We start from the raw sequence: 13,935 nt of genomic DNA, 5'->3' as shown, positions 1-13,935 counted from the left end.
ATAATCTTAGCAGGCAATAACATTTTCATGGAATTTAATTCAAATAAGAATTTCAAAAGTCACAGGTGCACTTTATGTGAATGTATGTACTGTATTTCCCCGAAAATAAGACCAGATCTTATACTGATTTTTGCTCCAAAAGATGCATTAGGGCTTATTTTCAGGGGATGTCTTATTTTTTCATGTACAACAATCTACATTTATTCATGTACAACAATCTACATTAATTCAAATACAGTCATGTCATCTTCTTCTGAAACATCGTCATAACTCTCCAAACCCCAAATTCCGGCTTGAATTTCTTGCGACTCCACTTCCTGTAGAACCATTGGCCCTGATCTCTCATGTCCAGCAATAGAGCTCTCCTTAAATGAGCACTTCTTGTCCATGTAGCCTGCTCGCAGTGCATTGGTAACATAGCTGTGAGTGATTTTATCCCATGAATTCTTCACCTAAGTCACAACCTCTTGTAGGCTAGGCTTCACAAAGTTTCCACTCTGATTTCACTCCATTCTGTTTTCAGTGTAGTCATTGATTTCCATGCGCAAATGGTCCATGAATGGCTTGTTTATTGCAATATCAAGAGTCTGGGATAGGCAATCATTCCTGTGGGAATCATTATTTGATCTATTCTTCTCTCTTCAAGGAAGTTCTTCATGTCTTTAGTCTTTAGCACGGTGAGTGCTGGCTGAATCCCAGACTAGCAGACCTCTTTGGCCACCTCGCAAAACAAGTGGCAGCATTAAATCGACCCATTTCCTTATAACTGCTTGTGTGCACCAGGCTTTTTCAGTTTCAAGAACATTAATGCCTGAAACACATTCAACCTTATCTTTCTTGCCCTTAGTGATGATTAGAGGTGGGGCTTTCTTTCCATCCAGACGAATTGCCAAAATACAGGTAACACGTGCACTTTTGTAACCAGTGGACAGAATGTAGATTGACAAGGCACGCCTCTGATCAATTGTCGTTTGAGATCCTTGGCCCATAAACACTGCAGTTTCATCCATAGTAATCATGTTGGAGAGTTGGTATTTAGAAAAGTCGATGCCATCAACAAAGGACTTGAACACAAGTGCACATTTAATAACTTCAGTAGCTTCCAGCTTGAACAGTGCTGTCAATCTTCTTAGAGACAGTTCATATCGCTGAAGGAAGCCAATCAGCCAGTGTTGTGATGCTTTGAATTCTTCTGGGGATATTTCTAACCGTGGTGTTATTGCAAGGGCAAATGCTTGAATATCAGCCCTGCGCACAATCAAAGCCTTTGCTCTCCTGTCAGCAATCCGTTCACAGATGATGTCTTCAAGTTCAGGAAATAATGGTTGCTGACCTGATCCACACTTTCACTTCTTAGCATTTTCCTCATCTACCTGTTGACTGAGGTTATCATACTCTGCTCGCCATTTTCGGACCACCTGGAAGTCCAACTTCTCTTTGCAGAAAGCCCTCAGATTCTTGTCCCAGGAGTCCTCCATGATTCCTTTCTTGTACTCGACAGAATAGCTCTTTCTTTTTGCACTCATCTTGTCTGGGGGTCAAAATATTATTCACGTTAAATCTACCATTAATCAAGTGTTAATTGAAGACTTACGAGACAAGAGTGGCAACAAAAATGATGACAGTTAAGAATGATGGTCCACACAAAAGTGACAAAAAATTGCATGTGCCAAAATTCAGAAAACGTTTCTTTATTTCACACGAGTGCATTAAGTACGTCTGTTACAATACACAACATATTGAATTATGAAGATTCATATTAGACACAACCATGTCCGTTCATTATCAAGTACACACGTTATTCACGCATTGTGTCTGTTCTCTAATTGGTCATTCGGCAATAAGTCTCGAGTTTATCTGTTTACGTAGGCGTTTACCTCTCGTTCAAAGGGTCCTGCTTGGGTATTTACAAATACTTAATTATAATTTATATTAATTGTACGTATTAATGTCAATAATGTTTTTATTTATATTTAATTATATATTAATATTATTATTTCATAATTCAATGCGTCCGTCGTGTGTTGCAACTGACATACTAAGTGCATCCATCTGGCTGACAATCTTAACTGGGGCTTATTTTTGGGGTAGGGCTTATATTACGAGCATCCTGAAAAATCATGCTAGGGCTTATTTTCCGGTTAGGTCTTATTTTCAGGGAAATACGGTATACCTTGCTGTGGATTTGTAGCTAGCATCACGCCTCACTGCCTTGTGACCTGAGTGCCCTCTGGTGGTTAACTGTCCTTACTAAATTATGGAAATAATTGTATTGCTAGTCAATCAAATTCAGTATGGAAAGGGTCTCAATGATTAGCCAGTCCCATTAAACGTGGTGCAGAGAGCTAGACTTCAGGGTATTAAATCAGCAGGATATGTTTAGGAATGGCATCATAGCTTTCAACTATTAAATTCCCTTGTGGTAGGATAGTAATTATCAAATAACATAACCTCAATCTTTGCCCCCTTTTTTTAAGAGGTAAGGAAATGAAGACCCAGTGAGGTTATAGCTCTAAGGAAACTGTCTTCATTTTGAGTAGCAACTTAGGTTAATCTAGTAAAAAATTCTTGTGAGCTAATCCTGAGCTGCCCTGAGAACATTTGCTGATTATAAAACTGAAAGTCATGGATTTTTATTGTCATGTGGGTACTCTAGAAAAGGAATTATGCTTTATCAAAGGGGAAGTAGGAACCAATATTTTCACATGGTTCCAGAGCCTTGTAGAGCTGCATTATTTATGAAAGGCTGGAGGTAGGGGTGGGTGTGGGTATCAGCTGCATACAAAGCCAATGTGTTAAATTATTATTATCATTATTTTAAGTTTCATATAGGACAAAGTAGTTCTACCTTGTGATCAGTAAATATAACTATGTTCTCAACCCATAAAAAACAATTCTTTACAGCATGATTGGTGACTATGTATATAGATTCAGGTAATTGATGTATCAAATCACCTCCAAAAATCTGAAGAGACACAAATCTGGGTGGTCCTGAAGGCTCATTTTCTCCTTCATTTTAGTGATTTGGCAGAGAACTGGCTCAGCAGGTCTGAAATGGCTCCATCAAATAGGCAGTTACCCACCATGGGACTCTGGAGTCTCCCCCTTTCTGACCAGGGAGCTTTCCTTAGTGTCACAGCACTTCTCTCCTTTAACCTACCCTGACCTCATCACTGTAAATATGAAGATTAAAGGTGAAGGGGCCTCGTTGGACTGGCATGTTGGCCACAGTGCACATGGAGCCTCTATGCATGGCCTATGAGGTCTGACAATTAAGTTCGCGCACTCATCCTAGAAAAAGTGCTACATACCTCGTTGCTGAATATCACTATGGTCACCTTCGAAGTACTCCCCTTGGGAAGCTGTGCACTGACACCAGTGCCCAGTCCACCCTTCAAAGCAAATTTGGAACTCTTTTTCTGGAATGGGCATCAGAGCTATCGTCGTATTACCCTCGATGTGCTGAATGTCATCAAAATGTCTTCCTTTCAATATTTCCTTTATCTTTGGGTAAAGAAAGAAGTCATTGGGGGCCAGATCAGATGAGTAGGGAGGGTGTTCCAATACAGTTACTTGTTTACTGGCTAAAGACTCCCTCACAGACGGCGTCGTATGAGCTGGTGCATTGTTGTAATGCAAGAGCCATGAATTGTTGGCGAAAAGTTCAGGTCGTCTAACTTTTTCACGCAGCCTTTTCAGCACTTCTAAGTAGTAAACTTGGTTAACTGTTTGTCTAGTTGGAACAAATTCATAATGAATAATCCCTCTGATATCAAAAAAGGTTAGCAACAGCATTACAAGTTCACGAATGTAATTGTCAGAACTCATAAGCTTGGGGATAATTAGGTTTGAGGAATTGCATGCACTCAACTACCATCTACTTGTAACTTTTTCCTCTAATAAACCCTATTTTACACCTGCATCGTTTGGCACTAGTAGTGTGTTTTCTCGAAACTTTTTCATGATACTTTTCCTGTACATGCATAGCTACGTACAGAAATGTCCTGTTCGAGGAAGGAGACATTCGTTTACCTGTCAAAGCTGGTAGCATGTGTTCTGCAGATATGATTATAGACTTCCAATACTGTCCTGGTATATGAAAGCTCTGGGTAGAGCCTTAGGTTGCCTCATGCCCATGGAGTCACTGAACAAAGCATCCATTAACCACTGATAATCATTTGGCCTTGGCCCTCTTTCATATTTTGCATGAATCTTTGACCCTTCCAGTGTCAAGATGGCATTTGAAGTCAGAAGGGTAAAATGGAAACTCCATTTTCAGTGAAAAAAATTATAAAATAGGTGAAGAAATTTCCAAAAGCAGTGGAGACAGGGCACAGGTAGGAGAAAGCAGCGAGGGGCTCCAAAGCGGCAGATCTCAGAAAGAGCCAGCAAAACACACTTCTCCAAAGTATTTTTATCAGGAGAAAATGTTGGAATCTGCCAAACGCTTTTTCTACATATGCAGAGATAATCCCATGGTTTTTCATGCGTACTTTGTTAGTACGAATTACATTGATTGATTTTTCAAATATGAAACAAACATTCCTGGGATAAAATCCACGTAATCATGATATAGTGTTATTTATTGTTGGATTTGATTTACTAAAATTTTGTTTATAAATTTTGCATCTATTTTCCTGAGGGATAATGTTCTGTAGTTTTCTTTATCTTGTAAAGTGTTTATTTGGTTTTAACATCAGGTTAATGCTGACCACATAGAACAAATTGGGAAGTGTTACCTCTATTTCTATTTTGTGGAACGGTCTGTGCAGAGCTGGTATTATTTCTTCCTTGAATGTTGGGTAGAATACACCAGAAAAACCATTTGGGCCTAGAGTTTTCTTTTTGAGAAGGTTTTAAACTATATATGCAATGTCTTTAATAGGTAGAGGGCTATGCAGTGCTTCTATTTCTTCTTGATTAACCTTTGGTTGTTTAGGTTTTTCAAGAAAATGTCCCATTTATTTAAGTTTTTAAATGTATTGTCATAAAGTTCTTCAAAATGTACCCTTATTTTCCCTTTAGTGGTGTGCGGTTTTGCAGGTGTATGTCCTGTAGTGATGTCACCTCTCTCATTCATGATCTTGGGCATTTGTATCCTCTCTTTTTTTCCTGATCAGTCTGGCAGGAAGTTCATCAATCTAATTGATCTTCTCAAAGACTCGCTTTTATTTCATTGATTTTCTCTAATATTTTTCTTCTTTCTATGTCATTTTTCCACTCTTATCTTTATTATTTCCTTTCTTCTGCTTTCTGTAGTATAATTTGTTCTTCTTTCCTAGGTTCTTAAAGTGCAAACTGCTTAGAGACTTTTCTTCTTTTCTAATATATGTATTTAGTACTGTAGATTTCCCCTCAGGATTATTTTAACAGCTTCCCACAAATTTTAATGTGTTGTGTTTTCATTTTCACTCAGTTCAAACTCCTTTCTAATTTCCCTTTGATTTCTTCATTGACCTTGGGTTATTTAGAAATGGGTTATTTAGTTTTTAAATATTTGATGACTTCTCCAGAGATCCTCCTGTATCTAATATTTAATTTAATTCCATTGTGGTCAGATAATATATTTCTTATGATCTGAATTCTTTTAAAACTATTGAGAATTGCTTAAATGTTAAGTGTTCCATATACTATTAATATGTATTCTGCTGTTTGGGGTGGGTGGGGTTATATATGTCAATTAGGTCTAGTTGGTTGATTCTGTCATTCAAGTCATCTATATCCTTACTGATTTTCTGTCTACTTGCTTTATCAATTGTTTTCTCTACCTCTATTAAGGTATAATTGACAAATAAAATTGTGTCTATTTAAAGTGTACAACGTGTCTCAGACTTTGTAGTTTTCATCTCTGAAATTTCAATTGTGGTCCTTTTTTATATCTTCCATGCCCCTACCTAAAATTTTAATGTAAGAAATAGTGTTATAACAACTATTTTAATGTCCTTGTCTGGTAACTTTAACCTCTGTGTCAATTCTGGGCAAGTTTCAATTAATCAATTTTTCTTCTCATTATGGGTTGTATTTCCTTCCTTCTTTACATGCTTGGTAATTTTTTATTGGATGGCAGACTTTGTGAACTCTACCCTTTTAGGTGTTGAATATAATTGTATCCTTGCAAATATTCTTGAGCGTTGTTCTGGAATGCAGTTCAGTTACTTGGAAGCAGTTTGATCATTTTGTGTCTTGCTTCTAAGACCTAGGCGGTCTTAGGTGGAACCAGAGACATGTTTATTTCAGGGCTAATTACTCCCCACTACTGAGGTAAGACCCTTCTGAGTACTCTACCTGATGTTCCATGATTTATAAGGCCTCCCAATCTGGCTGGTGGGGAAGGGCACTAATTTCCCCCCAACCCGGTGGACACAGTTCACTCTAATTTTTTGTTTTCTCTCCTGCATGCCCTGATCAGAACTCTGCTGAAAACTTTTAGGGAATCCTCTGTAGATCTCTGGAGTTCGCTCTCGGTGCAGTTCTCTCTTCTCCAATATTCTGTACTAAGAACACTAGCCATCGTTTCCCTGGTCTCTCAGCTTGTTCTCCTCAACTCAAGGCATCCACCAGGCTCCACATGGGCTCCCCACAGCTTAGAAACTCTCAAGGCAGTAAGCTAGAGTACCACAGGGCATACCTTATTTGTTTCCCTTTCATGGAATCACTGTCCTTTGTTGCGTGACATCTGGCGTCTTGAAAAACCATTGTTTCATATATTTTCTCTAGTTGTTTTGTTTTGGTGGGAGATAAACCTATCCTTGTTATTCTGCATTGTGGTTAGACGCAGAGAGCCCAAAATTACTTTTAATCTTATCATTTTCTTAATTAATTTCCCTAATTTCAACCAAACATTTTGTCAGAAAAAATTTCAAGAAGACATTTACCCAAATAACAATGCATTCGGTAAGGGCATTCTGAGGAGTACATCAGAAACGTTTAGATATTGAGGCACTGTTTCCTGGAGTGGTAAGAGAAGGGAGTATGAGGAAATAACATTTGAACTGAGTAGTAAAGAATTTTTGTAGAAAGAGGGTATTTTTGACTAAAGAAACAGCAGCCACTAAACCACAAAGGAAATAATAATGTGTATATGGAGAGTGGGAGCCAGCCGGGGCAGCCGTGTGGGTGTCACGAGAGGGAAAGGTCACGTGTAGTAGAAGGCCAGAGGAACTTGGCCATGTATGGACAGTGAAGAGGTGACTCAGTACAGAGAGGAACTGTAGGACAGCGGACCTCGAAGACCTGGAAAGGGGAGAGACTTGGAGGCAGGAAGGCCTCTCTGGAGGTGCTAAAAGTCCTTGCAGAGGGAGGGAGGGATGAGTTTGGACAGCTGAGAGAATGTGAGAGGGACTCAAGTCTGAACATCTCAGACATGGGGTTCTGCATTTGATGACCATGGCCAGAAGCAGTTATAGGTCGTACGCCCATATAAAAATGCAAAGCTGTGATGTTAAAGGCACTGAGAAAAACAAATTGTAGGATATTCAATCACATCCTGAACAAAGCAGATAGTGATAATTACCTCCATGTGGGGTTAGGTTTTGTCAGCCTTCCGGCAGTAGAAACACTGCTCGGTGTAATTCTCAATGGCAGCAGCAGAGGACAGCAAAAGTAGGTGGTTGGGATGTCCCTCGCACCGAGCCAAGGGGAATTTCATTCCTAAGGGGCACTGGGATTCTGCTTCCACCAAGGGATAACAGGTATTTCCAGGTGCGGGGGAAGAGACAACGGGCCCTGGCTTTCCAGATAAACCATAGAGCCGTCTTCTTGCAGATGGAAATGCTGAGCAAAGCAACAGGGATCTCTACTCCCTCAACTAAAAAGAATAATAATGGCTACATTTATTGAGTGCCTACTATTCTATGAGCTGTATGCATGCGATGCAATTTAATTGTCTTAACAATCTGAAGAAGTTGGTCTTTTTATTGCCATCCACGTTTTAGAGGAAAAGGGTTCAAGTGGATACAACTTGTAAATGGTTGTTATCCGGCTTCAGAATCTACAGACTTAACCATTATGTTCTATTACCTCCCTGTGAAGTGGTATTGTTATTGGAGTGTTTGAGTGTGTGAGTGTGTGTGTGTGTGTGCGCGCGCGCGTGCATGTGTGTGTGTTTGAGTGGGTGTGTGTTTGTGCAAGCTTGTGTGCATGTTTGTGCATTTGCTTTGGTGCATAGAGAATTTTGTTAGTTTGATTCCATTTAGGGTAAGATTCAGAACTTACATTTAGGGTAAGATTCGGAACTTATAGGTGTTTTGATCTTTTCTTCTAAACCAAAACACTATAAGATACTTTGGTTTGCTGGAACAGAGTTACTTAAAGTGAGGTCCTCTGACTAGTGCTGGTCCGTGAACTATTTGTTATGAGTCTGCAACAAGGTAAGTACAGAAATTCAGAGCAAGCATTTAGACAGTCTTATAGCAATTTGACAGAGCAATTTTATACCTATTGAATCTAATAATAAAAATTGGGGGCTTGTATGTTGTTTTTGTTTCATTTTTCTAGTAATTCATATTTACTATATTTGAGAAAAGTTAAGTACACAACAGACTGGAATTAAAAAAAAAAAAAAAAACAGAAAAAAAACCCGCTGGGTTCTTTGTCACAAGATTGCTTGAGAAGCAGTAGAGTTCCTGACAGACTTAATGTCTGTAGGATCTTAGATACGTTCCTTTTACAGCAGAATAAACATCCAGGACAATTTCTAAAACAAGGAGGAAATACTCCTTTAACTCCTCCAACAGCTCCACTGATGATCGTAACTAAAATACAGTGAAGAGGGAGATGGTGAAAGGGGAGGAGGGAGGTGGGAAAAGAGAAAATGGGAGGAGTATGAAGAGGGAGAGCAAGGGAAGAGAAATCTTGATAAAACTTAAGGAATAGACCCTCTTGACTTCCCAGCCTTGGGCCAAATCACTGCAGTGAGTACAGAAAAAGCACAAAAGTACAGAGAAACAGGTGGCGTTTGGAATAATTTTGCCTGAAACCTGCTCTTCAGTATTGCGGATGCACCTTTTGCATGTGCATTTGAGACAGTGAAGGATGCTGAGAGCCACGTAACAAAGCGGCATCCACACTGATTTATTCCTAGTCACTTACCATGAAAAACACCTGATTTTTCAGGGAAAAGATCAAAGAGCTTTGACATCAAAGAGTTTCTACTTAGGCATATGGGGGGAAGTTCTTCTAGGAGAAATGGCATTTCTCAGAGAATAACAAAAAGGAACTTGTCAAGGCATAAGTAACATTTAAAAATGGGGGGTGGAGTTTGTTGGAGTAAAAGAGGAAAAAATGCAATATTCTTTGTTCACTTGCAGGTGTTTTCCTTCTCTGAGGAAATAAAGGGGAAATGCTGAGCTCTGTCTTCATTCCGGAGCCTCTGCTTAGCCCCACACAACCATGGAGCAGATGTCCATCCATACAATATGATTTTCCAAGAAGATTTTCCCAGCTTCCCCCAAATCTTTCCTCTTCTGCCCTGCTCTGCATTTAAAAGCCATTTGTTTGGCTTAAGACTCTTTGCTATTAGAAAGCAAAGAGCCCTGGAAAGATCAATACATTCAACCAAGTCGATCATTTGTGTCCTGGTAGGTATGAGTTTATCAGATCCTCCTCAGACAGCTTGATTTGATAGAGGGGATAGATGGGGCCGGAGAGGGCTGGACGCATTCATGCTTCCTCCACAAACATTGTGAGTCCCCATGTGCCAAACACTGGGAATACATGTCCTTACCCTCAAGAAGCTTATTACCATCTACTGAAAGAGACACAAATGCATCCAGAACACCATGCAGATATCTGATGCTTTCATGCATATACCAGGTTATGTGTAGGCAGAGGAGAATTCCTTCAGACTGGGAGGGGTGAAGTGAGGAACTGGGGAATCTGTTCTCAGATCAATGGGACAATTGAAGGACAATGCCTAGAGGTGACACAACTGGTACAGAAATGGGATGCTTAGCTCATGTGCACCAATCTTGGGGCTGTGTACATGGAGCTCAGTGATGTCAGGCTATTCTGATTTGGTTCCATGTGAGCCTATTAAGACTGTTTAATGGTGGTTTATTTTGGAAAATCATATTTGACTTCCATCTCTATAATTCAGCTCAAAACCAATTTTTAATTCAAGTCAGGTTTAGATCCCTCTAAATTAGTAATGTCATTTTCATAACACAAAACCCTCTGGCAACAGGGCACAGACACATTTTGGCTCATCAGTTTGCTACTGAGGCAAATTATTTAACTTTTCAATGCCTTGTTTGTCTGTTCTATAAAATGGAGGTAACGGAGCTATTTACTCCATAGGACTAGCACGAGGATTAAATAAAATACATATGTAAAGTGCTTATAATTACTTATGTGTGATATCCACACCCAGTAGTTCGATGCACTGAGGGTCTGTGAATGAGATAGTGTATAAGATAGTTTGAGGCTTTGGAAAGAGGGGTTGGGAGTAAGGAGTAGTGTGTAGATGCCTGAATGAGTTCTCATAAAGGTTCGAGCCATTGGCAGGACCAGAGGTCTTCCCCAGGTTAGCAGATAAGAAGAGACTTTGGTACAAGTTCAAGCTTTTACTAGGAAAAGAAAAGTGACTTTCTGCTGCCATGTAATGAGCTGGTAGGAGGGGTGGCCATAGGTCACCATCCCCTGCTGAGGAAACATACCAGATGATCAGTTTCCAACTAATGTTTGTTAAGCTCCTACTATGTTTCAAGCACTTTTCTAAGTGCTTGAGGTATATCCATGTGAATCAATAGATAAATAAACAATATATAAAAAATAAAATATCCCTACCCTTTTGGAGAATACATTGTAATGTGGTAACTGTTCAATAAACTATATATAATAAATAAGTACATTTACTTTTTGGAAAGAAGAAAAATTAGATGAAGGTAATGCTGGTTGGGTATCTGGGGGAGAGAATGTATGTCTCTCTGTGAAGAATGACAAGGAAGCCAGTGCCACTGGAGTGGAGTGACAGTGGGCACAGCAGGAATACCAGCGGTCAGAAAGGTGAATGGGGACATGGTTGGGTCACACTGGTGACTGTGAGAATTTTGACCTTTTCTCTGAGTGACAGGGGGAGTTTTGAATGGAGAAATGACATGGTCTGACTCACATTTATCGCTATGTAGACAACAGAATTCAGAAAGGCATGGGTAGAAATGGATACCTATTAAGAGCCATTGCAGAAATTCAAACAAGGGATTGTATTAACCATGTTTCTGGTTCCTGGTTGATGTTTTCACATCTGCCCTACACATATATGCCACACACGCCTCATTCTGCACAACCTGAGTATGCCTGGCTTACCCGCGTGTATGTCTCCTGTCTCCCTCATTGCCCCACCTCCTCAGGCAGACTCTCCCTCCCGGGACGTGCTTTTCAGATACAAACAAACCCATCAGGAGCCCACACCCCAGCTGCTCCTGTATTGGGTTCTCACTCCCTGGGCCACTGTTCCCTGTTCTAATCATACCAGGGCCTGGTACCAGACAACTAGGGACAGTGCCTATGCCCAAAGCCCACTGAAACTATTCAAACTGGCCAGTCCTAAGTTTGTTTACTCCTCCTCATCTGTTCCTTCCCATGGAAGCCATAATCAAGACCTTGCCCACAATTCCTCTCCTCTCCTGCTGCTTCCTGACGGACCCTGGTGCTTCTCTGTTGGCCTCCCACAGGATCGTAGGGAGGCCGGCCCCTCCTCTTGAGTCTGTGGGTCTTACAAGTATCTTTTCGATGGCAGTCATCTCCTGATCCGGTTGGCTTTATAATACCTCAACTTTCCCATTAATACACCACATTTTAGAACAGGGATAATGATGATGATGACTGGAACAGGGAAGTAACAGTGGACAGAGTGACAAGTGATCAGATTAAAGATAGATTGTAAAGGGAGAGCCAAGAGGTGTCCTTGTCAACTAACTATAGAGAGTAAGAGAAAATAAGAGTCAACAATGACTTGGAGTGTTGGGCCTGAACAGCTGGGCGAGTGGAGAAGAGTGCAGGGAGAGCGGCTTTCTGAGGAGAATGAATACTTGTTCAATTTTGGATGTTGTACGTTTGAGATGCCCATCAGACATCACGGTGGAAACATCAAGTAGATAGCTGATCACCAGTCTGGGGTATACCAGTTATCAATTAATTGCCTCTCAGCTCCAAGTCTACCTTTCATTACCCATTCTGTGATAATGGAATCAAACCTGTTAAATAATTTCACTTTGCCCTCTGCATGATATTAAGTCTTCTCAGCCGAGTGCACTGGAGAGATACTGTAGAAGGAAAGGAGTTCTCTTCCTGATTTTAATGAACACTTCTTGGCAGGTGCCTGTGGTGCGCTGTGTCTGCAGTGACCAGCTCCTGCAGTCGGCCACAGCCAGTGCCTGGCAGCCAGCTGCACAAGATACCTCCTCATGGATGGCTTTCCCCAGTACCTCCTTGTGTGGCTTTACAGCAAGTTCCAAGGTGCAGCCCCAATCAGCGGAAAGCTTCCGCAGCACCTGAGACGGCAAGTTCTCAGTGAGTCCCATTAATACAGCAGTTCAGCAGACGTTTCCACCGTCCTGTGAGCTGTAGCGGTACCCTCTCCAATTAGGTGTGGATCTCAGCCCTAGGGTGTGAATGGGGGTCCCCTCTTCCAAATTTGTTTCCTCCTTGGGCTCTCTATCTCAGCCCTAGGGTTAGTGGCTGTTCCCTGTAGCTACTATTCCTATATTTTTTCCACGTTTTCTTTTCTTCTTGCTAGCCAACCCTCCATTACCCCAGTCCCTTGCTACAATTATATTAAACCATCCCTGTTCAAATTACTGTATGGTGTCTGTCTTCTGACTGGGCCCTGATGGTTCAGCAGAGAGGTTCAGGCAGGAGATAGAAACTTGGGAGGTGTCAGCGTTAAAGCTACTTAGAGTTATGAGATCGCCAAGGCAGTGGAAAAGATGGAGGAGAAAAGAAAATAGAGGCCACTCCAACATTAAAGGTCAAAAGGACCTTTGCATAAAAGACCAAGAAGGAGCAACCACTGAGGTAAGAAGAAAAGCAAGAGATTTTCCTGGAATCCACGTTTTAAAAGTCTACCAAGGAGGGAGTGATCAGTTGTGTTAAATATTGCTGATAGGTCAAGTAAAAATAACATTGAGAACGGATGGGGGAAATGAGGTACCATTGATGACACTGACATCATCAATGAGGGCAAAAGCCTGATTGGAGTGATTTTAGGAGAGAATGGGAGAAGAACTGGAGAGACAGGGCACATCAGCAGCTCTTCTGAGAAATTTTGTTGCAAAGAGAAGTAAAAAAATGGGTGGTCGCTGGAAGTGGGGGTAGAAAAGCTAAGCTAAGAGAGTGCTAAAGGGTTCAGAACCTGCACAGCTCACTGGCTGTGAAGGCCCCTTTCCTGCACATCTCCTCCAGAAAAGGGAAGTTCTCTGATTATAGAAATGGAGAAGGGAGTGGGCATACAAACTGAGGTGGGACGCCAGCGTGTGGAACACAATACCATTGTCCCCATGGTGACTTGGGCCACAGCAGAGAAGGCCTGGCTGCTTCTCTGACCAAGTTCCTGAGTTCCTTTGATAGTTTTTCTTTCTGAAGGATTCCTAGACAGTACAGGTTTATTTGGCTACTTACATAGTACACGATATCATCTTGAAACAGATTACTATCTTCTCTCAATTTTCTAATCTCATTATTTACTGTTGGGAGATGGGAGGGTGAGGAATGTCAAACTATTTTGTTTTCTGGGGAGAAAATGAGCATACCAAAATTAATAGTAAGAATAAGAATAACAGAACAAGAATAAGAAACACCTGACTCAGGACACAGTCAACTGATTCACTTTCTCCTTCCTGGTCCATTTGACTTGTTTCTCGGGGGAGTCTGTACATCGGTGGAGTGGGGTGGAAGAGCTCCATGATGACTCATCACAGGCTGATTCTTGTACAATTT

This window comes from Rhinolophus sinicus, linkage group LG06 (assembly GCF_036562045.2).
Source record: "Rhinolophus sinicus isolate RSC01 linkage group LG06, ASM3656204v1, whole genome shotgun sequence".
Lineage (NCBI taxonomy): Eukaryota > Metazoa > Chordata > Mammalia > Chiroptera > Rhinolophidae > Rhinolophus > Rhinolophus sinicus.
This window is presented reverse-complemented; position numbering follows the sequence as displayed.